Source organism: Sorex fumeus, unplaced genomic scaffold (genome assembly GCF_029834395.1).
Source record: "Sorex fumeus unplaced genomic scaffold, SorFum_2.1 ptg000047l, whole genome shotgun sequence".
Classification (NCBI taxonomy): Eukaryota; Metazoa; Chordata; class Mammalia; order Eulipotyphla; family Soricidae; genus Sorex; species Sorex fumeus.
Window position 1 is genome coordinate 990,368 of NW_026606104.1, and position 25,596 is coordinate 1,015,963.

General features: G+C 38.4%; 1 protein-coding gene and 1 pseudogene across 1 annotated transcript in view; one reads left to right on the top strand and one right to left on the bottom strand.

The window, feature by feature from the left end:
- The first annotated feature begins 5,424 nt into the window (after positions 1-5,424).
- Positions 5,425-25,596, top strand: part of CD53 (CD53 molecule) — a 34,098-nt gene continuing 13,926 nt past the window's right edge. The window contains exon 1 of the mRNA XM_056123014.1: positions 5,425-5,512. The gene's annotated coding sequence lies outside the window, so the exon portion shown is untranslated. The remainder of the gene's footprint in view (positions 5,513-25,596) is intronic.
- LOC130031438 (ATP-dependent zinc metalloprotease YME1L1-like) lies at positions 22,936-23,790 on the bottom strand (annotated as a pseudogene).

Sequence of the window (25,596 nt, forward strand, 5' to 3'; positions counted from 1 at the left end):
GCAAACTGGAAGGTTTATCAGACCAGGGTACACAAATTTAGATGAAAATATAAAATATTCACAAGGGGAAAAGGGCTGGAGCGCTAGCACAGCGGTAGGGCATTTGCCTTGCACTCAGCCAGCCCGGCTGAGCCGTATTCGATTCCTCCACCCCTCTCAGAGAGCCCTGCAAGTTACCAAGAATATCTTGCCTGCACAGCAAAGCCTGGCAAGCTACCTGTGAGGTATTCAATATGCCAAACACAGTAACAAGTCTCAAAATGGAGACGTTACTGGTCTTCTCGAGCAAAATCAATGAACAATGGGAGGACAGTGACAGTGACAGTGACAAGGGAGGGATGGGTACTTGATCATTGTATAACTGAAACCCAAGCACAAAAATTTGTAAGTTTATAACTGTACCTCATGGTGTTTCACTAATAAAAAAAAAGGTGTTTTTAATGGAAGTACTATAATGAACTGCAAAACAAGGATGTCCATTTTCACCACTATTAGTCAACATAGTACTAGAAGTCCTAGTCTCTGAATTTAAGGAAGAAAGAGAAATAAAGGGAATATATATTGGTTAAAAAGAAGTCAGAGTATCACTATTCATAGACAACATGATTTTGTACATGGGGAACCTTAAAACTCCATTAATAAAGTTCTGTAGCACTATAGCACTGTTCTGTTGTTCATCAATTTGCTCAAGTAGGCACCAGTAATGTCTCCATTGTGAGACTTGTTGTTACTGTTTTTGGCATATCAAATACACCACGGGGAGCTTGCCAGGCTCTGCCATGCGGGCAGGATACTCTGGTAACTTCTCTGGCTCTCCCAAAGGGATGGAGGAATAGAACCTGGGTTGGCCGCGTGTAAGGCAAATTCCCTACCCACTGTGCTATTGCTCCAGCCCAATAGAGTCCTAGAGATTATAAATCTATAAATTAGGGTAGAAAATCAATGAATGGGGACAGAGCGATAGTACAGTGTGTAAGGCCTTATATACAGATGATCAATTTCAATCCCCAGCACCACATATAGTCCCTCGAGCAAAGCCAAGTAGAGATACCTGAGCACAGAGCCAGAAGTAAGCCCTAAGCAAAGCTGGGTGTGGCCCCTCAAAAAAAACTGTACAAAAATGTGTAGCATTTTATATGCAAATAAATGTGCATATGAGAAATAAAAATAGCTAATCCATGTATGAAACTTTTAGAAAAACCCAAGTATCTAGCAATTAATCCAACAAAGGAGATGAAAGATATATTCAGTATGCACTATAATTCAATTCCAAATGACAAAGAAAAAAGAAAATAGCAAAAAAAGAAATTTAAAAAGACACAAGAAAACAGAAACATAGTTCTATTCATGGGTTGGAAGGATCAACATCATTAAAGTATTCATATTACCCCAGTGATTTACAGATGGAATACAATCTCCATCAAAAGTCCCATGGCATTCTTTAAAAACATAGAACAAACACATCTAAATTTTTTATTACATAAAGCATTGGAAATAGTCAAAGCAGTTATGGGGAAAAACAGGAAACTTTCAATTCCCAGACTTTAATCTTTAGTGCAAAGCTGGAGTAATCAAAACTGCTTTGTACTAGAAAAAGAAAAACTCTCAGATTAATGGAATAGATTTGATACCACTGAGATAAATCTTCAAAACTATGGGAAACTAATTTATGACAAAGGGGTAAGCTTTGAAGTGGAGTAAAGAGACTGGGAATATTGGTTTTTTTCCCTCTATCTCATGATATATATATATATATATATATATATATATATATATATACACACAAACTGCATTAAAGACCTCTCTGTCAAACTCTTTTGCATAAAATACATTGAGAAAAACATAGATAGGATCCCACAAAATCCCAGATTCTTCCATGACATGACTTTACTGGCAAAGAAAACAAAAGCAGAAATAAACAAATGGCACTATATTAAACTAAAAAGCTTATGTACTGTTAAAGAAATGAAACTGAAAATTAAAAAACACCATACCACTTGGTAGAAAACACTTGCACATCATATGTTAGAAAAAGGCTAATAACCAAAATAAGTAACCACTCCCAGAAGCTCAACAGCAATAAAACAAACCAATTGCATTAAAAAAAAAAACAACAGAAGAAGACATAAAGATTTCTTCCAAGATGACATAAAGATGACAAATATGTCAGGTACATGAAAATATGTTCATTAAAAAAAAAGAAAATATGTTCATTATCACTGATTATCAGGTAAATGCAAATCAAAATGACAATGAGGTTTCATCACACATCACCAAAAATAGTCAATTTGACAAAACACAGACAAAATAAGTGTTGGCAGGAATGTAATGAAGAAAGGAACTCTTATTCACTATTGGTGAGACTATTGCATAGTTCAGTTTCCCTGAAAATGGTCTGGAGACTCCTAGAGACATTATGAAGTTGAGTCCTAGAGTCAACTTCCGTATGACTCTGCAATCCTAGTCCTGGTTATCTACCCCAAGAACACAAAAATATTCATTCCAAAAGACACACATACACTTATATTAATCACAGTACTATTTACAATAGTCAAGATCTGAAAACAGCCCAAATGCCCAACACTGTTGTGATAAATATTGTGATATATATGCAACAAAATACTACACAACTATGAAAAAATATGAAATGTTGTGGCTTATTGCAACCTAGATGGAATTGGAGGGTGTCATGCTAGGTTAAATTAGTCATAAAATAAAAGACAAATATTGAATGTTCTCCTGCATATGCAGACTATAAAGAAACAGAAGGATCAGAGAAATGATACAGTGGATAAGGCACATGCCTTGCGTGCAGTCAATCTTGGTTGGATCCCTGGTGCCACTTACAGTACCCTACCCAAACCCTTCCAGGAGTGATCCCTGAGCACGGAGTCAGGAGTCATTGAGCATTGCATTGAGTCAAAATAAACAAAAGCAAAAAAATAAATAAGTGAAGAAAAGAATTAGACAAATTACAATAGAAACAAACCAATTTAATCTAAGGTTTGACCCCCAGAACCATAAAGGTTCCATCCCTCACACTTGATAGGAGTGATCTGGATTCACAGAGCCAGGAATAAGCCCTCAGCAGGAGTAAAGCCTGGTTGTGGCTCCACAAAATAACCACAACAAAATATTAGTTGAAAGTGGATTAAATCCTTTGAGTTTAGACCAGAATCTATAAATACATTAAGGAAAATGTTGACAGAAATCTCCAGGATATAAACCTCAAAGATACCTACAGTGATTTGACTCTAGAGAGAAAGATAAGACAAATATAGACATCAAATTGAAAGCTTTTTTGCAAGACAAAAGAAATCCAGGATAAAGTCAAAAGAAACCCAATTAGGCTGGAGTGATAGCACAGCAGGTAGGGCATTTGCCCCGCAAGCGGCTGACCCGGGTTCAATTCCATATGGTTCCCCAAGCACTGCCAGGAGTAATTCCTGAGTGCATGAGCCAGGAGTAACCCTGTGCATCGCCGGGTGTGACCCAAAAAGAAAAAAAGAAACCCCATTGTATGAGAGAAAATATTTGCACACTTTATATCATAAAATGGATAACTTCTAAGATATACAAAGCACTCACAAAACTCAACAACAAAATAACCCTGTCAACAAATGTAGAGAAGAGATGAACAGACACTTCTTGAAGAGGACATGCAAAATGAAAGTAGATACGTGATAAAAACTGTTCATTGTCCTTTGCTATTAGGGAAATGAAATATCATCTTACACCAGTGAGAATGGCATGTATTAAAAAGACAAGCCACTGTTGGTGGTGTGTGTTGGTAGAGGTACCCTTAATCCAGTTGGTGACACTGTTAAAGCTCCAAAATATGGAGCTTCTCAAAAGTTTTCTATATGAGCTCCAAATTCTACTTGGGTTTTTAAATCAAGAACACCAAAACAATAATTTGAAGAAATATATGCACACCTAAGTTCTTAACTGTTCATAGTGCAATAACCAGGGTCTGAAAACAACCCAAATGTCCAATGATGATGCAGAAGAAGTCATAGATAAAGAAGTCATGATATATGCACAAAATGGAATATTATTCAACTATAATAAAAGATTAAATTTTCTTGTTTGTTGAAACTTGGGTGGCACTGAAGGACATAGGCTAAGTGAAGTCTGAGAGAGAACACATAGTGGATGATCTCACTCATCTATAAATAGAGAAGTCAAGAAAGTATCAAATTATGACAAACTTTTAGGTTTTGGCTTCCTAACTGAAATAATTAAACAGTTGTGGGAGGGTGTGGGCAGGATGACAGAGGCAGACTAGAAGTGACATAAAACAGTGGTGGAGGGCCAGAGCCCTTTCTGTTGATGTCAAATGTGCAGTAATTATGCACAGCAATACCATAAAAAATAATACTATTAGAATCATCTTGCCTAAACGCCACTAAATATAAACATAAAAAGTTTAAATATATTGGGATTATGTCTTAATCCTTTAACATTTTCCATTTAAGAAAATTCCTTTAAAACCATAATGAAAACTGGCAACTATCTACTGGTCAGTTTCTAAAATCACAATCTTTGTAACCTCTAATTTGAGTATCAATTTTGCAATTCATATTTATATAACATTATGCAATTATCTTTGAGCTTTTGTTTTATCATTTATAAATTGGTTTAAAACAGAAATTATCTAGTAGCATCACTGATGTTATTATTAGTAAACTGAAGCTAAGAGGTTGAGATTTACTCTGTAGTTCACAGAATACAGAGATAAAGCTGAGAATGAAGCCTAGACTTTTAGTTTCTAAATTTGGGGCTCCCTCTACTAACGAAAGAATTTCTCCCAGCGCTCCTTGATGTTTGGCTTCAACAACACCTTTGTCTTAGTATGATCCATTTTTTGAGATACAGGTTAAAGTTTTGACTACATAAAACTGAAGAGTAGAGATCTTTCCTAAGGGAGCTTGAGAGTATGGGGAGAATGGAATGATTTAAGAGATTCTTTAAATTTCAATCCTTTGAGTTTTCCTGTGTTTCATAGAAACTGCACTGCTCGAGTGGGCCCAGTAATGTCTCCATTGTGAGATTTGTTGTTACTGTATTTGGCATATTGAATATGTCACGAGTAGCTTGCCAGGCTTTGCCGTTTGGGCAAGATACTCTTGATAGCTTGCTGGGCTCTACGAGAGGGCTGGAGGATTCGAACCTGGGTCAACCCAGGTCGGCCGCATGCTAAGCAAATGCCCTACCCACTGTGCTATCGCTCCAGCCTCATAGAAACTAGATTAGATATTTGAGTGAGTTGTGGAATTAATCTTTTAAACACCATCAGATTGTATCTCTTGTCTAAATAGGAGAGGCCCAGGCCTACTTCCTCCCTCTTCTCTTACGGGTTTCCTGTTGTCACAGTGCGACATACTTATACCTCCTCCACTTCTGCTTTTACATAAATAGCACCAGACATCCGTGTTACCAGCCTTGTCGTGGCCCTTCAGGGAAAATCTGAACTTTCGCCTAAAAGACTGAGGAGGAGTGCCTGCGAAAGGTAAGATCCACGACATTTTGTTACAATTTGAGAGCGAAAACATGAACCATTTCGTGTGAGATAAGGTGTTTTATATGTCTCCAAATCCTCTAGCAACTCTAAAAATCTCTTTTAACTTCTGTTTCACAAATCGTTAGTAAGGAAGTAAAGTTAGCAGGAAGTAAAAAGCTCAGCATGAACCTAGTAATCTTCAAAAGGCAATCGGGCCAGAAAGATTTTTAATTAACCAAGTTTCCAGATTGGCTATCTCCTTAGCTGACTCCATTTAAGTGCTTACGTTTCTTCAGAAATTGAATTTCTCTGTGTAGTTATTTCTGGTGACTAGAGCCTCCGTACCAGATGAAGTGGGGAGATTTCCATCATGTTCTGGTTTTGGTTTTATAATTTCAAAGTAAGAAAAGAATCAAAAGCAGAACGATTTAGAAAATCAGCTAGAAGATTAGGTCTTCTTCACAAAAATTGTCTTAAGTGTATCTAGTGACTCCCACTGTAATTGCTCAGAGGCGCTTAATAGAAGGATAACAAAAAGTACAACACATAGTTCAGAGCTAGGAACACAGGGTGTGCTCAGTACTTTTATTTCAAGAGATAAAAGTTACCATCTTTGAGCTTGGAGTGATAGTACAGCGGGTAAGGCATCTGCCTTGCATGCAATGTACCCAGGTTTGATCCCAGGTGTCCCATATGATTCCCCAAGCACTTCCTGAGTGCAAAGCCAGTAGTAAGCCCTGAGCGCTGCTGAATGTGATCCAAAAACAAAAACAAAAGTTACATTTCCAGGGGTAAGAAAAAACAATGTGAACTTCAGGGTTCTCCCAAATAAACTTACCCTTGTTGCAAAAAATATAAACATTGATAAATATAATATGAATGCACCAACCAACTGAATTTGATATTGCAATGATTATTGTAACTCAAAAATGATAATTCTGATTTTCTGTGGTCACAATAGTTTTAGTGGGACAGGTCTTTATAGAAAACTTTATAGCTTATATTATAATCTGTGTATATTTATTTGCAATTGAATAATCAGAAGACATTTATGAATAAACCACAATTAAAAAAGATAAAAAGAAAACTTTATATCAAAGCTTTCTTTTTCCCAAGATCTTCAAGAATTTTACTTGATTTTTCCCTGGAAAGAAAGGAAAGTCTCATAGAACCAGACCCGCCTCCTAACAAAGAAATGAAAATTGTAATTCTCAAATCACAGCAAGGGCTACTGATACTTGTTTTTAACCATAGACAATAAGACATTTTGATATATTTGATAAATGTCTCCATGGGCTAGTCACTGTGCTTTAGTGGAAAGGAGGAATTTCAAAGAAAAAAAGAATATTTATAACATATATTATATAATACATATGTTATACATTATATTATATATATACATATATATAATGTTTGTCCAGAAAACAGTTCTTCTATTAAGGAACTTAATGGAGTCATTACTTTGTCCGCCTTCCCCAGATCTCAGTTCACAGCACCTTTGGTTTCCAACCACATTGGCCAGATGAAAACACTTCAAACAAGGGTCCCAGCCTTCCGGCAGTTCCCATGAAAACAGAATTTTAGTACTGAGGATAAATTTCATTCTTAAATGCCCAATTTGGAAATTAAGACGAGGGATCAAAGATACCACACCAGTTAGAATGAAAGCCGAGGCATAACTGTAATAATGTGCCAGGAGTTTGGTCATTTTAGTTGCAAAATAACTCAGAAAATGTTGCCTTTATGGGTAGGCGGAGATTTTGGAGAGAAATGGACAATTGAGACAGTGTTGAAATAAATACATGTGTTTCTGTGAAAATGGTGGGGGCAAGAAACCTAGATTTGTTCATTGTTTTAAATAACAGTTTTACTTAAATTTGTTTATTGAAGTAACATTTGTTTTCAAGGTTAAATAGTCTTCAGATGCACATTACAGTTTAACTTTTGTGTCTGTACATGAAACATTACAATCTCCAGCAAAAATCTAATTGCTCTCTATCACCATGATTGGACTGTTTAATTTTTTTATTTTAAAAAGCTCAAATTTTGAAACAAAAGGGGGAAAAAGAACTCCCTTGGGAAATATCAAGTGTGTATGTGTGTGTGTGTGTGTGTGTGTGGTGTGTGTGTGCGCACATGTGTGCGTGCACACACATATGCACACGCATGTACACACCTTGGAAGAGAGTTGCACAAAAGTAGACTATTAGCTGTTGGCTAAATAAGTACATTTTGTTTTATCAGTTTCCAGTAGAAGCTGTACTGTTTTGAAACTGCGGTTGAAGTATATAGCACAGAGAGAACTGAAACATGACTTCCTGTGATGTTTCCTGTGAGGGCCAGTAAAAGTATTTTGCATTTTATTTAAAGGAATGGGCACCACTGCATTCACAGGAAGTGATTCTAAGTCCATCCTGTCCAGCTATCATTATTGTGACTTAAACAACTTCACCTATGGTAATTAAAAGAGGCATATAACTGGAAAAGACAAACTTGATTGATCCTAATATTTTTTGGTACCGTTTCTGGAACGATAGCACAGCGGGTAGGGTGTTTGCCTTACACATGGCTGACCTGGGGTTAATTCTTCTGTCCCTCTCGGGGAGCCCAGCAAGCTACCAAGAGTATCCCGCCCCCCCGCATGGCAGAGCTTGGCAAGTTCCCCGTGGTGTATTCAATATGTCAAAAACAGTAACAAGTCTCACAATGGAGACGTTACTGATGCTCACTCAAGCAAAATCGATGAACAATGGGAGAACAGTGCTAACAGTGCAATGCTAACCGTTTCTCCCAGTGATGCTGGGGTTTGGGGAAATGGGGTGTTCCCAGTCAAGGTCAGCTTTGCGAGTGTGGGCTTGAAGCTGAAGATACTTAAGTTGAAGTTTCTTTTCTTTTCTTTTTTAATTTTATTGAATCACCATGATAGTTACAAGCTTTCATGTTTGAGTTACAATCACACAATGAGCAAACACCCATCCCTTCACTAGTGCACATTCCCTATCACCAATATCTCTGGTATATCCCCCCTTTCCCACCCTCCCCCTGCCTTCATGGCAGACAATATTCCCCATACTCTCTCTCTCTACTTTTGGACAAGTTGAAGTTTCTGAAGGTGGGAAGTAGTACCTGTTGTGCTGGGGATGGAACTCAAAACCTGACATGATCAATTTCCTCAGCATTTGTCTTTAATTTTTGTTGTCGGTGAACCTGACTATCTGGAGGACTTTAGACTTCAGACATGAGTCTGTTTCTCTTCCTTGCTCCCTTTCCACATTTTGTTTGTGCAGGATAAGTGCTGGAGACACAAGGACAATGTATGGTTCTTTGGTTATAAATCTCAAAGTGTTTGTAGAGTTGGACAGAGGGGGATGGATACGGCAATACAGGGATAAAACATAATGTGGTGATTTTTTTTCTGTAACAGAGTAGTAGTGAACAAATGTAGTAGCAGTTTGTAAGTTTGCCCAAGATTTCCGGGGGGTGGGGGGGGAAGAGTATACTTAACTTTTTAAAAAAAGTAACAGTTTTTTATACAATCTGGGGGGTAATGACGTTCCAGAGAGGGCATAGTGTACAGAAAGTCAAAGAAGCGTGAAATTTCCACCACCACCCCCACAGCATGTTAGAAAATAAGAGTAAGCAAATGAGATGGGCATATGACATATCATGGCTGCCGATCAGAGGAAATAGGAATCCCGTTTTCCTTCTTGGTTCTATACCTTAACACCGAAATTGATCACTGAGTAAACAAGCGTCACTAAAACGCAAGTTCTAGGTCTATCCCTGGACTATGCCTAAGATATCCACACAACATGGTGGGTCAGACGTGGCTTAAAGAGGTTAAAGTCATATTTCCTCCTCCTTAACCAAGACTTTCCTCTTCATTAGGATGAAGGGTGGAGTTTTTCACCAGGTTATAATCTTTTTTTTTTTTAACTTCTGTTATAACTTCTGTTTCAGGAAACGTGGTGCTGATTTAGTCAGAGTGGTTTGGTTTTCTTCCTATATTAGTAAGCCATAGCACTTCCTGTACAGAATAAGTATCCAGGTCTGGAGAGTTAGTACTTGGGTTAAGGGGGGAAAGGGAAGATAATGTGTATCCAAAGTCAGTGTTGAGCATTCACAATGGAGGATATAGATCTTCGGCAATATAGCAACTAATCTTCTATTAATTTCCCCTTCACTAACACACTGAATTCCTACCCAAGCAACAGCAACACACACCAGATATATTGGGCAAGAATCACTTGTAAAAAGCAAAAATGCCACAAAGATACAATTCAGTCATCACTTAAATAAGAGTGCTACATTTCAACTATCTGAACATTGCTACTTAAGGGAACTTTAGAGATTATTTAGGTTCAAATAAAGATTTTAACTTATAGTGATATATGAAAAAATACTAATAATTATTATAGCTTTCCAATCAGCTTGCTTTTGGGTAAGTTAACTTACCCAGAATCATAGAACTACTGTGGTATAGAATGTTTCCCAATTCTCTATGAAATGTCATTTCCTACCTAATATATCTTATTCCCTTTTTTCTAATTTTTTTGAATAAATGTTTATTAAATAAACATAATTGCTCTGCATTCTTGACTTAAGAAAACATAAAGATACAACTAATTATAAATTCAAATTAATATCTGAAATTACTGTGTCTGGCATATCGAATACTCTCGGTAGCTTGCCGGGCTCTCCGAAATTAATAAACTAGCAAATAAAATAATTATATGTAATTTGAAAAACTTTCAAATTACATATAATTTGGGCTGGAGCGATAGCACAGCAGTAGGGCATTTGCCTTGCATGCAGCCAACATGGCCGACCCGAGTTCGATTCCTCCGCCCCTCTCGGAGAGCCTGGCAAGTTACCGAGAGTATCTTCAGAATTTTAAAATTAAGAAAATCAGATTTAAAAAATGGAATAAGAAATGATTTTGGAGGCCAGAGAAATAGTACAGTGGCCAAGGTGCTTGCCTTGCATTTGATTGATCTGAGTTGCTCCCCAGCACCTCATAGGGTCTCCCAGTCACTGCCTAAGGCAGAGCCAGGAGTAAGCCCTGAGCACCGATGGGTGTGCCCCTCCTCTGGCCCCTGAAAAAAATAAAGTAGACTCTGAAGCCTCACATCTTTTAAAATCTGTTAAAGTAAATTATGCCTCAATGTTCTCCTTTTATTAAAAATAGAGATATAAAGAATAATAAAGAACTATCCTGGTTTCTTTCTCTTCCAGAAAAAGAGTTATTTTAGAATCTTGGTATTTATATCATCAAGGTCTAAATTAGGATTTGAAATCAGAATTTATTAGGTCATTTACTCACGTTCGATTCTTTTATTTACTTTTGGACACACATTCAACCAGCAAAAAATGAAAAACATTGCAAATATAACCCTAAGAAGGCTTGAGAGATAGTTCAAAGGACTGGAGCACTTTCTTTGTATGCTGGGAGCCAGGTCTTTGGTCCCCAACCCCATGCAGTCCTCACTCCCACTAGATCCTTTGGATCCATATATACCCACTATTACCATTTTACCACCCTATTTTAAATTCTCATCAGATTCCTCATTTGAGAATTATTGCTTACCTGGTATCCCTTTGCCTCTAATTGTTTTAGTGTGCATTTTCTACATATATACTCAGTATTTTTTTATGGAAATAAAGACTGATATCTAAAAATACCATTTCAGTATGAAATAATATAAGAAAATGGAGTATAATGTGGAGGAAAGAGTATTTCATAGAGAAATAGTAATAAAACTCTAAATCACTGTCACTATATTACTGTCATCTGGTTCGTTGTTCATCAATTTACTCGAGCAGGTGCCAGTAACGTCTCCATTCATCCCAGCCCTGAGATTTTAGCAGCCTCTCCTTACTTGTCTTTCCCAACGTATTGGAGGCTCTTTCAGGATCAGGGAAATGAGACCCGCTATTGTTACTGTTTTTCGGCATATCAAGTACACCACGGGTAGCTTGCTAGGCTCTGCTTTGTGGGTGGGATACTCTTGGTAGCTTGCTGAACTCTCCAAGATATATATCAGGATCACTATCATCCTGTTGTCGTCGATTGCCTCAAGCAGGCCCCAGTAACGTCTATTCGTCCTAGCCCTGAGATTTAAAAAAAAGCCATATTCAAGGCTCTTTCAGGATTACGAGAATGAGACCCATCATTGTTACCGGTATTTGGCATATTGGGTACGCCATAGGGAGTTTGCCAGACTCTGCCGTGTGGGCAGGTAACATTTGGTAACCTGTATATATAATATATATATATATATATATATATGTATTTCTCTCTCTGATTTGTTTCCTACTGTCTGAATCCCATCAAATATGGTGTGGTAATTATGGAATATGGGTAGGAAGTGTTTTATGATGTGTTACGGCTGCACGGTCCAGGGATATGTTCACTCATGCATGAGACTCAGCCGGAGTATGTGGAAAGTGGCCTGAAGTGTGGCAGCAGTTGGGTAGTGGAGGTTGGCTGCTGGGGCTGGGTTCCATGGGATAGGGAAGGCTCTCACCCACCCTTCCCTGGGGCACCCGAGTGAAAACTGCCTGGCTAGTTAAATAGCTAGTTAAATTGTTTTATGACTTTTCGGCATATCACCTTACCCAAAAAGCATTCTCTTGTAATGGGCTGGAACAACCTGGATTCGATTCCTCTGCCTTTCCCGGAGAGCCTGGCAAGCTCCCGAGAGCTACTGAGAGTATCTCGCCCACACAGCAATGCCTGGCAAGCTCCCCGTGACGTATTCAACATATGCCAAAAACAGTAACAAGTCTCACAATTTGTTGTGGGAATTTACTGGTGCCCGCTCGAGCAAATCGTTGAACACGGGGAGGACAGTGCTACAATAATCAAAACTATTAAATTAATACTGATAAAATACTTTTTAAAATTTATAGATCTTAAGGGCCAGAGAGCACAGCAGGTAAGTCTGGCATGTGATTCATCCAGGTTTTATTCCTTGCACTTCATATTGTTCCCCACACTCTGCCAGGAATCATCCTTGAGCACAGAGCCTGAGCACCACAAGTGTGAAATAAAACAAAAATCAGATTTTATTCAGATTCTAACAGCCTCCCCATTAGTGTTCTCTCTAGCAAAATAAAATCTTTACTCAACTACTGCTTATAACTATCATGTCTCTTCAGTTTTCTTTATTTGGAAAAATTTCTTAATTTTTTTGTTTGTTTTTGGTATTTTGCAATACTTACATTCCTTTTTAAATTAATTTTATCATAATTAGGTGATAGGATTATAATATGTTCAAATTTTGGGTATTGATATACAAACATATTGCCCATCTTATCACTGAATTCATATTCCTAAAAAGTATAGACAAGTTGTTTTCTAGAATGCAACGCTGGGTCCCTGATGCTGCCTTCTGAGATTTAAGCTATTTAAACTTTTGATAGAAATTCCTTGGGGGAGACTTTGTCACATAGATCATGAAACTTGCTTATGTTGGGTATAACTTTTCTACCCGCACGATGAACAATCCTGAGAAACAGGGACTCTCTGCCACATATTTTTTAGGTTAAGGACAAAGAAGTCTCGTTTACTGATTCTGCAGCAGTGGTAACTTTTTTGTAACTGTTCCAGAATTAGAGTGTCATTGTTATGAAAGCTTGAGCTTTAGCTTAGTTGCTAGCATTATCTCTGATTTTTTTCCCTGTTGAGCTACTTTCCTGCTACACTCCTAAATGGAAGGACACAGTCTATAACATCATTTAGATTTGTCTTCTCTCATGTCTTCTCTCTTATGTAACTTCTTCCTTTTTCCTCCCTTCTACAGTTCTTCCTTTGAGAGCAGCCTTGAAGGGAAATTTGTTTTTTCAACAGACAACAATTTTATGATGATTACTAACTTGACAGACTCATCTCTGATAAGTGGTGGAGGCATGAAAGAAAATCAGTGTATAAGTGTTGATGGTTTTGTTTTCTTTTGTCTCACTGGCGCCTGTCCCTCATAATTGCTTATATTAATATCTCAAAGAGATACACACGAAAACCCCATGTAAACCCTTCTCATAGGAGTTGAGTCTGTGGCCAGTGAAAAGTGTTTCCATGGAGATTTCTCATATTGCAGTGAATAAATTGAGCTGAGGAAAGGAAGGCACACAACCTGAATCTGAGGCAGTGGAAAGAACATGGACTTTTAGGAGACTGAAAGCTCAAAGTCCCTACTCGGTTGACTATTAGCTGGGTTTGAGTTGTATTTTCTATCAGCAAAGTGGGGCTATTGACATTTAGGTGTAAGGTATATATGAAGATTATGAATACAATATATTTATGGAGAATTTGGCATTTTTCATGGTAATTTGAATTCTATATTCTATCTAAATTTAATTTGGGTGGAGGATCTTAATTGGGAGGAGGGGCTCATGGAAAATAATTCTTTCCTACGTTGACTAAATATTTTTACTCAAAGACTTAAATATTTTTTAACCAATACTTTTTATTTATCGTTGCCTTTTTTTAAAATTAGAAAACAACCATGATTTACAAAATTATTGATTGTTGAGTTTTAGGCATATATTTCAACACCAGTCCCACCACTGTTGTTGACTTTCCTCCACCAGTGTTACCATATTACAGTATTTCCGGTGTTCCCATATACCATCCCATGTTTGCGTGTCAATGTGATGGGCATATTACAAAGCTTCGGTGGTTGCAGCTTACATTCTCAACTTTTCAGTTTTATTAAGTCTGTGTTTTGGGTATACGATTATACCACTCACCCATATCATCGATAAAACTTATGCCCTCGTGCCCATTCACCCATTACTTCCTGTTCTCTTCTTCTCCCTTTTCTTTCTTTCCTTCTCTGTCCTTCTCTCTAAGTACTGGAGTAAAGGGTGATCTAGAAAGCCTCAATATTCTTTATTGATGAATGGGAAGCCTGTACAAGCTTTATATAAGAAGAAATAGAAACTCAATAATTAATTCACTGAATACAGTGTTCTATAGAAACTGGTAAATGAACCTGTAACTAATATAAAGAGAGAAACGTCTGGAAAGATTTTCATCAACAACAGTAATTGTTGGTATCTCTGGGAGATGGGGTGTCAGATTTTATGCCTTCTTTTTTCACTTTATTGTTTGATTTTTCCAGCAAAGAACATTCAAAAATTTTTTTACCTCCCCCCTTCCATTTATTTTGGCTATAATGATCAGGGTTTGCACAAGCCTGCGTGGCTACTATTCTCCTGGACTTGCACACCAGATGGTAGTGCTAAATTGAGGGTTGTACTTCTTTCACAAGTAAGCTGGAGTCATACTTTTTAGCTGTGTTGCTCACACACGTTCTTTTTGCAGTACTCACCAGGGGCCACTAAGTTTTCACATAGGTGTTTGCGAGGAGTTGTGTTACCGGGCAAGTTGCTCAAATTTAATAGTGTGTGTGTGTGTGTGTGTGTGCATGTGTGTGTGTGAGAGAGAGTGTGTTTCTCATTGGGGTTGCACCCCTTTAGGTGTGGTACTTACACACATATGGCCCTGTGGTTCTGGTGATGACAGAGAGCAGGGCTGCAGAAATCAAACAGCAGAATTGCCAACATTTCGCTCTGTACCAGGCATTGATCCACCAACCATGCTTTTGTAAAGCTGTATACTAAGTAAGAATAGACTTTTAGCTACATACTTAGACTTTTCTGTAAGAGACCCACAATGTACATTGGCAAAATAAGTCATTCAAATGAAAAACTTCTCAAGTCATTCAATTAAAATAGTTGTTTATTTTTTAATTTAATCCCATTTACTTCTAAAATAATTTGAATTTCTCAAATCAATAAATTAAAAAGCCTATTTATTGTTTTATTTTTATTTAATCCCACTTGCTTCTATAATAGTTTGATAATGGATTCATCTCATTGCTACAGTTTTGTCTATTTGAGGAATATTTATGACCAACTCTTAAATAAATCTCTTTCTAAGGCTTCAACTGATTTCTACAATTCAATCTTAGAGTTGAAGTTTAGAGATAAGGCTAGATCTTTAGTGAGGCTGGATACCAAGAATAGATTATTGAAACTTCTATCTAATATTAATCACTTCTTAACTTGATTAAATTCAAAACTAGACTAGCCAGCACTAAAAGTATAGGTTAAAGAAAAGAGAGATGGAACTAGAAATCTATAAGACTGTTTACTACAACAAGGTCTTTGGAGGAAGCGGTGAAATTCTTCCATGGTTCCATAAGTGACTATGGGAGGAACCATAGCTGACTATAATTTAGTCAGGCATTTCCAGGAATCTGACGTTACAGGATTTCTTCACAGTCATGAGTCATAGAACTAGGAGTCTAACAGTGAGGTATTAGTTCTTATACATCAATTATCAGAAGGTGTAGGAGCCCACTAATTGGCCAGTCATTGCAAAGAATTAGAAGTGAAAATAGAAGAACATTTTCTCTGGATTCATACGAAAACTGAGATCATTGCAAGTGGTAAAAGTAATAATGATATTCACCAAATGGATAGCTTTCTTCCTTCAAATGTGAGATCTAGAAAATATGACCAGAGAAAGAGGCTCTTCTTTAAAGTTAGGATATTGCCAAGTCTGTGGGCACCTTATAAGTTTTGTGTTTTGTGGACAGTTAGATTTTATGAATCTGAAGAAGTTTTATGGAACTTCAGGATTTCAGAACCAACGGGGCTCTGAGATGCATTGGCTCAGTCTCTTTTTGAGTAGATTATCTGCCGATGTCCAAAAGATTGTGTGTTTTTTTTTTTTGACAGAATAAATCTCAAGGCAAGACTTCTCGCTGCTACAACAGACTTTTAACTGCAGTGACATGTTCAGTACATCACCAAATTAGTTGTATATTCAATAACCTCACAGTTTTTAAGTATAATCAAATGCTCTGTTAAACCTTGAGGATTCAGTGGTAAACAACTAGCTCCACCCTCAGGAACTCTCATTCTAGTTAAGAGAGATGTGCATAAAAATCAAGTGCTTAGTTAGCTTAATACAATGCATGGTATTACCTATACTCTCCTGGAGGGGAAATGTAAATTGGATATGAAGAATTGGACATATTCAGGGACGGTAGATATGCTCAAAGGTTGAAACTTGAACTGAGTCTCAGAAGTAGTTAACCAAATTTAGGAGTCAGAGTTAGAAAAAACAGCAAATTCCACCAAAGTCCATGAGCCAAAGTATGAAAGAAAGCACTAGAGCTTACCTTGCACAGGGTGATCCAGGTTTGATCCCTGGCACCACAAATGGTTCCCTGAACACTGCCAACAATGATCCCTGAACACAGAGCCAGGAGTAAGCTTTGAGCATCGCTGGGCGTGTCCCAACTCCCCCACCTTCTTGGAGATAGCAAACATATTCATCACCCCTAAAAGATTATTTGCAGCCTTTTAAAATTCTTTTCTCCCATTCTGCCCTCCTTTCACTCTATTTACCCCACCCCATTCCCTACTCCAGTCTCCAGGCAATCATTGATTTGTTTTCTGCTGCAAGTCAGTTTTCATTTTCTAAAATTGTATTTCTATATTTCTATATTTTCTATTTTTCATTGAGTTCTTTCACTCTTCATTTTGAGATTTATCTATGCTGGAGTGAATATATCTCATTGTAGTATGGATTTTCTTTTTTGTTTTGCTTTTGTGCCACGCACAGCACAGGTTGCCTGGGATAGTAGCCAAGTTGGTCCCATGTAGGGAAGTGTCCTGCCCACTGTACTATCGGTTTGGCCTCTAATTTACATTATTAAAACGCTAATGAAGTACAAGTATCCCCAACTTTTCAAATATTCCTTTTATACTGTTTCCTTTACACAAAAAATTTCCCTAACTAAAGAATCCAGAGGATTTTCCATTTTACAACAGAAGATGACAATTGCATTCTTTCTGCATTTGTTTGCAACACTGTAGCACTGTCCTCCTGTTGTTCATCTATTTACTCTAGTTGGCACCAGTAACGTCTCCATTGTGAGACTTGTTGTTACTGTTTTTGGCATATCGAACATGCCACAGGGAGCTTGCCAGGCTCTGCCGTGAAGGCGGGATACTCTCCGTAGCTTGCCAGGCTCTCCGAGAGGGACGGAGGAATCAAACCTGGGTCAGTTGCATGCAAGGCAAACGCCCTACCCGCTGTTCTATGGCTCCAGAAGGTTTGTTTGCAGCAAGTCAGTATAAAGACAAGTCACAGGCAAGCAGCAAGAGAGGCACTGCCAAGCTTCATCCTCTGGTACTACTTTATAGACAGTGGGCTTGCCAAATCATTCTAGCTTTTACTCTATGTTCCTACTAATTTACAGCTTAGTTGGCAGGATTTGGTAGGTTGCCTTTTGGAGATGGTAATGTTCAAAGTTCTTTCCCTCAAATCAGAGGTTCTCACTTGTTTGTCTTTACCTGTCCCTGTTTAGAAAACAACAACAACAACAAAAAACCCAGCATCCCTAGGAATGCTGATTTAAGTAAACCTTCAGATGGACAAACAGAAATCTCCTTCCCTCAATTGCTCCAGAGATTGCTACAGCCCCCCCAACCTCCAAGGTCATTCTAGTGCCCTCCCCATTCCCCCTGAGGATATTACCCACCTTGGAAAACTCAGCTTTAATTGCATCTTTGCTTCAAGCCATTTCAATTTACAAGATTTCACAGGAAGCTTTACTTTCAGGCAGCAAAGAATAGCTACATGCTTTTTCATGTAACTTTTCACCAAGCAAGTATATAAAATTTTTGACAAAGTAACTGCTCAGTGATTTTGCCCATTTTTCAGTGTAATGATTTGCTTTCTAGCAGAGTTTTAAGAGTTCCTTTTGTATTATGGATGCATGTGCCTTAATTTATATGTGATTTGTAATATTGTCTCATCGTTGGCCTACTTTTTTGTTTTGTTTTGTTTTGTTATGTTTGAGGGAGCTGGGGGGGGCAGGTGACCACACCTGGCTGTGATCAGGGCTTACTTCTGACTCTGCACTCAGTAATTACTTCTGGTTGTGCTCAGAGGACCATATGGGATGCCAAGGATTGAGCCTGGCTTGGCCACATGCAAGGCAAGTTCCCTGCCTTCTACTGTACTGTCATTCCACACCTCCCCGCCCCAACTGTGGTTTGTCTTTTTGTTTTCTCTATAGTCTCTTTAAAGAAAATTTTAATTCTGAACAATTACAACTTGTCAGTTATTTTAGAGAGTGTACTTTTGGTATCTTATCAGAATAATTTGCCTAACTAAGGTGTCAAATATTTTTTCCTCTATTTCTTCACAAGTACGATAGATTTAGGTTTGAAATTTAGGTCAGATATATATTTAGATTTGAGGGGGGTGTACTGGAAGGGCATTCATTCATTTAGGTAGCACCTAGCAGTGCTTAGGACCCCCTCTGGGAAGAGCATGGGGAAATATGCAGTGCCAGGGTCAAACCCTAACCTCCCACACGTGAAGTATCTGCTTCAGCCCTGAGAACTACCCTCTGGCTAGATCTTCAGTTAATTTTTTTGTTTACAAATCTCTAGGAAATGTTAATAAAATCACTTCAATAATATAATTTGTTTGCAAAACCAATACAGTAAAGGCCCTCCCGTTGATCATCGATTTGCTCGAGCGGGCCCAGTAACATCTCCATTGGAGACTTTGTTGTTACTGTGTCTGGCATATGGAATACGTCACAGGGAGCTTGCCAGGCTCTGCCGTGCGGGCGAGATACTCTCGGTAGCTTGCCGGGCTCTCCGAGAGGGGCGGAGGAATCGAACTCGGGTCGGCCGTGTTGGCTGCGTGCAAGGCAAACACCCTACCCGCTGTGCTATCGCTCCAGCCCTAATTTGTTTGCAAAACCAATACAGTGTGCTCTAAAATATTGAATTAAATAAATTCATCTATGAATCCTATAACATCACATTAATACAACACTGAACAAAAATAAACATGATACTCCATTTCTAACACAGGATAACCCAGAAGTTCACTTAGAAAAGCACTGAGATTTCTGGCTTGACTTTGCTTTCAATAACGTAAATAATTGTTATTAAGAATTTGAGATGTGTTATTTATTTGTAGCACTGTTGTCCAGTTGTTCATCTATTTGCTTGAGCGCGCACCAGTAATGTCTCCATTCATTCCTGTCGCGTGCTAGTGTAGCCCAATGGCGTCTGCTCGCTCCAAGGAATACAAAGTGAGACTTGTTTTTACTGTTTTTGGTATATCGAATACGCCACAGGGAGCCTGCCAGGCTCTGCCATGCGGGCAGGATACTCTACGTAGCTTCCCGGGCTCTAGGAGAGGGATGACAGAGGAATCGAACCTGGGTCAGAAGTGTGCAAGGCAAACGCTGTGCTATTGCTCCAAACCCTGTTTATTTGAAAATGGTTTTATTAATTGAGATTCTGTGGTTTACAATACTATTAATAGTGATTTCTCATGCACATAATTTCAATACGGGTGTGTTACTTTTTATAAACAAAATACTACTGCTCTGGACTAAATTTCACCAGGCAAAGTAATAGTAATGATAAAAATACATAGAAATGCAACCTGCACTAAAATGTAATTTAAGAGTTATAATTAGATTCTGATTTTATCTGTATATTTACAATACACTTAAAATTTTGAAAAATCTTTTATAGAGGCCAGAGAACAGTGGATTGGACTTTTCTTGTATGCCACCAACTCAGATTTGATCCCCAGCACCCCTTACAGTCCCCAGAGTCCCCAGAGTACAAAGCCAGTAGTGTTCCCTGAGCAATATCGGGAATGGCCTACAAACAAACAAACAAACAAACAAACAAAAAGTAACTACCTTTTTTAGGGGTTGATAGTACAGTGAGCAGGGCTCTTGCCTTTCATGCAGTAGACCTGGGTTCAGTCTCTAAGCACCACCGTGTGTGACTCCCGAAACAAAACAAAACAAAATATATATATATATATATATATAAAATAAATAAAACCCTTTCTTAATTTGTGATCAGTCTGGAGCGTAATTAAATGCATTTAATGAATTTTCCATTAATTCATGATATAATTTGAAGTAATGTTTACCAAAAATAATGTGACTTTTATTAAAATAAATTGTATTTTCTATCTAATAATAGGCAATTTTTAAACAATTTTGCTTTGGGGGGGGCCTGGAAAATAGTACAGTGGGTAAGGCACTTGCCTTGCACTTTGTACACTGCTAACCGGGCTTCTATTTCTGGCACTGAATATGGTTCCCCAATACTTTCAGGAGATATTCCTGAGAGTAGACCCAAGTGTAATCCCTGAGTATTACAGAATGCACACCCTCCAAAATAAGAATTTTACTTTTCTAAATAAAAATACTTGCCAAAAACTTAAGCAACAATTTATTCACATTGAATGGAGTATCAACCATAAATTTTTTTTTTTTTTTTGCTTTTTGGGTCAGACCTGGCAATGCACAGGGGTTACTCCTGGCTCATGCACTCAGGAATTACTCCTGGCGGTGCTCAGGAGACCATATGGGATGCTGGGAATCAAACCCGGGTCGGCTGTGTGCAAGGCAAACGCCCTATCGGCTGTGCTATCGCTCCAGCCCCTCAACCATAAGATATTTACGGATTTTCTACTTAATAACTAAATGGACATTTCCCAAACAAGATGTCAATCCTGATTTTTCATTACTTTCTTTATCATATTTACTATGGGTTACTAATTTGCAATACGTTTAATAAGGAGAATAATCAAAATTAGATAAATGTAATAGAAGATTGAGCATTTTTCATGCTCTAGTGATATCAGATAATCTCTTCATCGGCAACCCTCCAGAACTCATGGATGCTCCTCCTAGACAGGATTATAAAAGGAGGCTCCCAGAACCATGCCACCGGACTCCACACCTGGCTGTGGGGCTGTTGAGAGCCCTCCCCACCCCAAGGGACCCAGCCCTGGCAGCCAACCTCCACTGCCCAGCAACCTCCACGCTCCAGGCCACTTTCCGGATGGCGCGGCTGCAAGTGACAAATTATAAGACACTTCCTACCCATTTCTGCCTCTTGGAGAGCCCGGGAAGCTACCGAGAGTATCCTGCCAGCAAGGGCAGAGCCTGGCAAGCTCCCCATGGCATATTCAATATGCCAAATACAGTGACGACAATAGGTCTCATTCCCCTGACCCTGAAAGACCCTCCAATCGTTGGGAAAAGATGAGTAAGAAGAGCCTGCTAAAATATCCGGGCTGGGAAAAATAGAGATGTTACTGGTGTCCGCTCAAGTAATTTGACGACCAAAGGGATGAGAGTGATACAGTGATATCAGATCAACTACACAAAAAAAACCTTGAAAAATCACTTGATCACTTCATCACTTGACATCCTGTTACTCATTGATTTGCTCGAGCGGGTGCCAGTAATGTCTCCATTCACCCCGTAGCGTGCTAGTGAAGCTCAATGGCATCTGCTCGCTCCAGGAACACGAAGAGCCTCAACCCGTTCGTTCAGGGTCTTGATGAAGAAGTCTGACCATCTTGTAGGTGGGCAGCCACTCGATCTTTTGATACCCCGTGGAATCCAGTCGGTAATGACTCTAGTCCAGCGGTTGTCTCCAAATCGCATTACGTGTCCAGCCCATCTGATTTTCGACATTCTCGATCATTGACGGAGGTTGGAACTCCGGATTCTTTCTCTCACTTGAGTGAAGCGTGATACTCCAGGCATAGCTCTTTCAATTACTTTTTGGGAAACCCAAATAGCGTTCTCATCCTGTTTTCTTAGGGCCCAGGTTTCTGAGGCTTATGTAATGCAAGAAGAACTGTGGAGTCAAAGAGATGTGCCCGGAGCTGAAGGTTCTTCATCCTCTTAGCTATTTCTTCGACACTCTTGAAGCCGTTCCACGCCACTCTCTCCCTTCTGCGTAACTCAGGTGCCAAGTCATTTGTCATGTTGACTTCTCCACCTGGGTACACATAACTGCTGCATTCGGAGATGTTCATTCCCTTGAGAGTGAATGGAATGTCAGGAACTAGTCCGTTTCTCATAAACATTGTCTTCATGAGATTCAGCTGCAGTCCAACCTTTCAACACTCATGGTCTAAGTCGGCCAGCATTTGTGCTGCTTGGCTAATGTTTGATGTTATTAGAACGATGTCATCATCGAAGTGGAAGTAATAAATATAAAATAAAATAAATTTTATTTATTGCAAAATAGTAAAGTAAGTAAGTAAAGGCCCTCCCGTTGATCATCAATTTGCTCGAGCGGGCCCAGTAACGTCTCCATTGGAGACTTTGTTGTTACTGTGTCTGGCATATCGAATACTCTCGGTAGCTTGCCAGGCTCTCCGAGAGGGGCGGAGGAATTGAACTCAGGTTGGCCATGTTGGCTGCGTGCAAGGCAAACGCCCTACCCGCTGTGCTATCACTCCAGCCCATTGCAAAATAAAACTACTTAAATATTACTTATATTCCAGTAAAACATCTTTATAAGAAAGTTATTGTCTCATTTCTAATTTCTTCCCCTCAAGTATCTTGGCACTCTAAGACTCTAAGTCTCCAAGGCACAATAAATGTTGTGCTTAGATTCTTGTGTGCTTTTGTATGAGTCTTCAAAATGTTTTGCTACAGAATAATGGGTGGGGATTCTTGGGCATTTTGATCATGGCAAGGTGAGAAAACTGTGTACGCCAAGACCATAAATTATTTCAACACCATTGTAAACTCATTATCTTAACTTAATAATTTTTAAAATAGGTTTTTCTAATTCATTTGAGTCCCTTAGAAGGATTTTGATTGCTTGTTCAATTACAGATTGAGTGTCTGGACTCAGTTTTTCTGTATCAATATGGTCAAGCTTTTCACCCAGTCCAAAATTGGAAATCATCTGTTTTATTATTTTAGTTGCATGATCAAAATCCCAAGAATCCCTTGTGGTAACATGATTGCTTCCAAATATGAGTTCCTCTGCCATTCTTCTTCCCATCCTAACATCCATCTGTGCAAGCAACTGAGCTCTGGTTTCATTCCACCTGTCATTCTCAGGTCTCAGCATGGAGTCTTGTGACATGACTATGACTTTCTTGATGACATGGTACCTTTAGTATATGAAATCATAGCATGATCAGATTTATAACACAGTAATGTTTATTGCTGTTATTAACATTGTTGTTAGCAAATGCCACTCTTCTATTTTCAGACTCCATTAAAATTTTATCTTTGGTAAACTCTTGTTTCTTCATCATAATCATTTCTTTTCTATCAACTGCTGATTTGACAATGCTTGACTCAAAATTCAACTACTTTAGAAAAGCCAACTGTCCCTCAAACTATAATTTTTGAATCAATATCCTGATCACACCTTATTTTACTGAAATATTATTTCAAAGTTTCTATTTAACTTCTATTTCGGCCTTGGAATTTTAAGTTGGGTGTCAAAGTGATCAGGATTACTAAGGCATTACTAAATATTCCTCTGGAAACTTTGAGACTTTTACGATAATTATTTCTTCACTGGCTTAAAAATCATTTCTTTGTGTAAGAAGTAGATTTATAGCATGACTTGAATATAGCTACAATGGAGATTTGATTCATGACTCACCAACAGAACCTAATACACCAATAAATACAACACAAGCAGCATTACTCTGCTTCCCTAGAAAGATTTCTAATATGCCTAGTTGTCACACCCACTAACATCTCATCAAATTTGACCCAGAAGTCTAATGAAAAGGAACACCACTTTCTCTAGTCACAGCATGAGCAAGACATTTCTTCCCTGTCACTAGTGGTTAAACTAAAAGAATTCCTTTAAGGAGTATATCTTAAAGTACAATAATTATTTTGTGAATTTTTTAACAACTTCAAGTAATTCTTTTTGGTGGATTGGAGGGTGGGATTGGGTCGCACCAGGTTGTGCTTAGGAATTACTTCTGGAAGGAGCTCAGGGTTGCAGATATTTAACCTGGGTCAGTCTAATGCTAGGTCTTACCCACTCTACTATCTCTCCAGCCTCGACTTTCTGTAATATCTGTTTGGCTTCCTCCACTTCTTCAACATGTTAAAAGGTGACATTTTTCATCTGGACAAAATAAACTGACAGTATCAAACCCTACTGTTGCCTGTCAGTGTACAGATTAAAAAATATTTTTAAGAGTTCATATAGACAAAGTAACAGGAAGAGAGAGAGAGAGAAATAGAGAGAGAGAAAGAATAATTTGAGTTTGCCTTGGTAATCACTGGTATTTTTGGTGTTAAGTGTTTATGTTTTCAGGAAACCTGCAAAAACCAGTCTTAAAAGCATCTTGGTGAGCTTCAGGTATATTTTGATTTTCAGAGTCTATCCAAACTCTCAACATCTGATCCTTTATTCCACAAAAAAAATCTGGTCCAAATTATGGTGCTATGTGCTGTGCTTTGACTTACTTTTTCAGAGTTGGGAATATAGATTTTGTATCTTTAATTTCTGATAAGTTTGATAACTCTAAAACTATAAAAACTGGTCAGTACTGAAGATCTGACCAAATGTTTTTTAGAGTCTTGAGTGCTGTCTGTTCAAGCAAGAGGAACCATTGTAATAATATGTAACCTATGTAATCATATTTATTTCCAAAGAATAGATGTGCAGAGACATGTGATGTATGTCAATTGTCTTTACAAAACTCAGGAAGTAGATTGTCCATCAGTTGGTCAATTTGTCAATTTCTAATTCAGATTGTCTAAGATCTAGACTCCCTGCTGGAAGTCTTATGCTCTGGAATGGCATCATGATTCTGGTTTTGAGAAACAAATGCACTGATAGAAAAAAGATGCTTTGGGTAGGTTGTGAATGGAACTGAGGAGATGAATCAGAACAACTGTAACCTGGGGTGCCAGGACTTCCCTGGAATATCATCTTCAAGCTTTCATCAATATCTCCTGCCTGCCTAACTGGCTTTTTGTTACGGCCAGCTAGGATGTGCTGCGTCCTTTTTCACTCCATCTTTTTCTCCATTCCCTTGACCCTCACTCTTCCTAGAAATTGAAAATTGCTTCCCTTTCCCATAGCTTCCAAAACAACAGACATCTTCCCAAAAAGCAAAGTATTTCTGGGGCTGGTCATCTCTGGGACAGGCAGGTATCAGCACTATCTCTTTGGCCTGGCGTGCATAGCTGGGTTGCTGAGATTCATTGGTCCCCAAAGTAGTT